Here is a 3,467-nt window from a genome sequence, read left to right as displayed (position 1 = left end):
CAAACCCTGCCTTTCTTTTAAATCCCATGGCACAGAGCAGTTTGGTTTCCACCCTATTGCATGTGGTCCAGCCTGGTTCTGAATCAGGAGGCTGCTGGGGCTGGGGTCCTGCCAAGGAAGTGGGGTTCTGCCTGGGGGAAGGAGACCAGCCCCTCCCGCTCCCTCAAGGGGCAGATCCTGGGTTTCTAGAGCCACCAGCAGTACACCGCCACTGTCGCCAGGCCCTGCTGTATCTTCCCTGAGGCCCCAGTGGTCACAAGGGGAGCGGGAACTGGAGGAAAAGGCAGAAGAAACATGTGAGCCAGAGGTCAGACTCCCAGAAACAAGAGTCTCGTTAAGGCATTTGGAACAGGTAAATTAATGAAGACCTACCTTCACAGAAGGCTGGGGTAATCAGACACACACACATGCAAGTTTGTAGAACACTGACATGGGAGGAAAGGAGCTCAGTCACTCTCTGGAGCCCCCACCAACACACACAAGAGTTGCATCCAGGGATCCAGCCCACTGAGGCTGCTGCCTCAGTGGAAGGGTTCTGCCTCCACCGTAGTTTTAGGACCCCAGAATGATTTCCATGATGTGATCTAGTCCATTCCATTCCCAGGACCCTGGGGCACACAGGTTGTGAGGAGGTTCTGTGGGGGCCAGCACAGGCTCCTTTTCCACTGTAAATGTGTCAATGTCCAGAAAGAAGTCATCTAGGCCAGAGTCCCGTAGGTACTGGGAGCTCAGAGCTTCTAAGAAGACTGGCTTAGGTTGCGGTAACACTTCATTCTGGAGGCCCCGGGGAGCCACCAGATTCTGAGCACCTTTCATCTCATCCATGGATGTCTCGAGCTCCCTGAGGATAAAGCCAATGGTGGTGGACAGGGAGAAATCTTCTTCGCCCAGGAAGAGGGGCTCGAGGGGCAGGGCAGGTGCTGGAGCCAGGTGAATGGCAGCCTGGAGTTACTGTAAGGTGTTGTGGATGAGGACATGCCTGCAGAGACTGGGTTCCCGGGGGGCCCAGGCTGCGCTGGACTTTGTCTAGGGAGATGCGGAACAGAGCTTGCTGGCAGCCCCACAGGCTTGCTGGACTCCAGTCCCACTTCTCATCCTCTTCTCCTCTTCCAAATATGAGTGTTTCCTCTTCAGACCTCCTACTGTGATGCCCTCGGCTGCCAGGTTCGCAGCGACCACCTCCTGGAAAGCCTACCGAGTTGCCCGCTAAATTTTTATGTGATGTCCCAAGCTAACAATATAAAGTTTTAGTTTCTAATCATACACCTTCAAAATTATTATACTATTTTATGTAAAATGTAAAAACTTTAGTTTTACTTAGTTTTTACTAAAGATTAATTATCTTATAAGCAAATTAAAATGAGGAAATAGGTACTTTAAAATTTGTGTGAACCTATTCAGTTCTTCATGTAGATCTAAGTTTATATCCAATAGTTTTTCCTTCTGACTAAAGAAATTCCCTTAACATTCCATTTAGTTCAGCTCTTCAGGAATAGATATTCTGTTTTAGGGAATATTATTTCACCTTCATTTGAAAGACAGTTATACTGAATATAGGGTTGTTGGGGTTTTTTTAATTTTGCTTTTTAAAGTTTGTTTTTAATACTACAAAAATGCTACTGTGTCTTTTATTTTGCATATTTTCTAACTAGAGTTGTGCTCTGTTCTTGGTATTTCTGTGTAGAGTGTGTCTTCTTCCTCCAGCTCTCTTCAAATATTTCCCTTCATCTCTGCCTTGTTACTCATTGAATAATATGCATATGAGAATTTTCTCTCCTAGGAGAATTTTCTTCCCTTTGGTTCTCTGAAATTCTGAGATTGGTGATTTCATTTTTCTTCCTTTTTTTTTTTTTAATCCTCAACCATTTTGCTTCTGTACCTTCTCTCCTCTGATATTCTCAATGGAAGAACATATTTTGTATTGTCTACCACTTCTGACTTCTTTTAAGTACTAATTTTTCTTTCTGTGCTTACATTTAGGTTAAGTTTCCTTGTTCTGTTTTCAAGTTCACTTACATTTTTTTTCTTAACTTGAATCTAAAAATAAGGTTATAAAAAAGAATTCATCTCTAATGCTGTATTTTGTTTCTAACATTTCCATTAGATTATTTTTGGAACTTTCATTTATTGCTGAACTTTTAAATTATCATTTTTAGTGATGTTTTCCAATCTTTAGCTAGATGTTTTTTGATAAATTAGTCATCAATTTAAAATTGTTTTCCCTGAAAGTGATCTTTAAATCTGATAGTTCTGTTTTGTCTGTTAACAGGGGATGTTTCCTCCTTCCCTTTCCCACTCCTTCCTCTGTTCCTTTATTCCTTTCTCCCTTCTTCTGTCCCTACCTCCCTCCTTCCCTTCCTCCTTTCTTTGCCTTCCTTCCAGATGCCATGTGTATAGGAAAATGATGTCTATAGTGTTTTGCATGAGGAAATGAGCATACCTGGCTTTTGTTAAAACAGTAGTAAATGTGTGTGTGTGTGTGTGTGTGCATGTGTGTACTCCTGTCTATCTTGTCTCACTAAAGGCTTCATATTTTCTAGCTATACCTTGCAATTATAGTGAGGGTTGGAGAGTTCAGAGGGGTTTTCTCAACCTGTATATTCTTTGTTTTTTGTCTTCCCAATGTGAAGGAAGGAATCTCTATTATCTTGTCCTGAATCCAATAGTAGACTGTTGTGACTTTATGACCATATTTTCCCCTTTGGAATAGACTATTTTTAGAGCAGTTTTAAATTTCAAGAAAGGTTAGAAAGCATTAAGAATTGGATACATGTCTCTCTTTCACTCTCTCTCATGCACAACACATACATAGTTTCCCCTATTATTATGATTACTGTAAAACATCTGTTAAAACTGATGAAAGAATAATGGCACTTAATGCACTCTTTTGTGGTACTTTCTTGGATTTTGACAAATGTGATAAGAAACCCATCATGATAGTGTCAAGAGGCATTACATAGCCTAGTAATCCATAGGTTCTTCCTGTCTCCCTTCCTTCTGTCTCCCTTCTCAAAATTCTGGCAACCATTGATATTTTTACTGTCTGCATAGTTTTGCCTTCTTTAGAATGTCACATTATTTGTAATAATACAGTATAGAGCCTTTCCATATTTGGTTCTTTGAGAAATAGTCATTAAGGATTTCTCTTCATAATTTTTGATGGCTTGATAGTTCATGTTAATAATGAACTATAATCCCTTGAATGGCTATACCAGTTTGCTCATCCATTCATCTGTTGAGATCTATCTTTATTGCTCATACAGATTTCAATTCAAAAACTCCTCCATCCTGAGCCTCCAGCCATTAATGAATCACATTTTGATAGTCCTCAGGGGTACTATCCCCAGTTGGTTCCTATTCATAATCTTCTGTCCTGGGAAACATGCCTCTCTCTATTCACCTGCCCTATTCCCCTCCGCAGCCCCCTCCCCCATTCAGGACCATGATTTGTTCTGTGACCTCTTATT

General features: G+C 41.3%; 1 pseudogene across 1 annotated transcript; it reads right to left on the bottom strand.

Annotated features, from left to right (window-relative positions):
• Positions 1–3,224, bottom strand: LOC306667705 (SERTA domain-containing protein 3-like; annotated as a pseudogene). The gene is made up of 2 exons: positions 3,213–3,224; positions 1–1,191 (listed from the first exon to the last, which is right to left on the bottom strand). The product of its transcript is annotated as an SERTA domain-containing protein 3-like (transcript).
• Between the last annotated feature and the right edge of the window lie 243 nt (positions 3,225–3,467).

The sequence above is a fragment of the Sciurus vulgaris genome (genome assembly GCF_902686455.1).
Source record: "Sciurus vulgaris genome assembly, chromosome: 8".
Taxonomy (NCBI): domain Eukaryota; kingdom Metazoa; phylum Chordata; class Mammalia; order Rodentia; family Sciuridae; genus Sciurus; species Sciurus vulgaris.
This window is presented reverse-complemented; position numbering and strand designations above follow the sequence as displayed.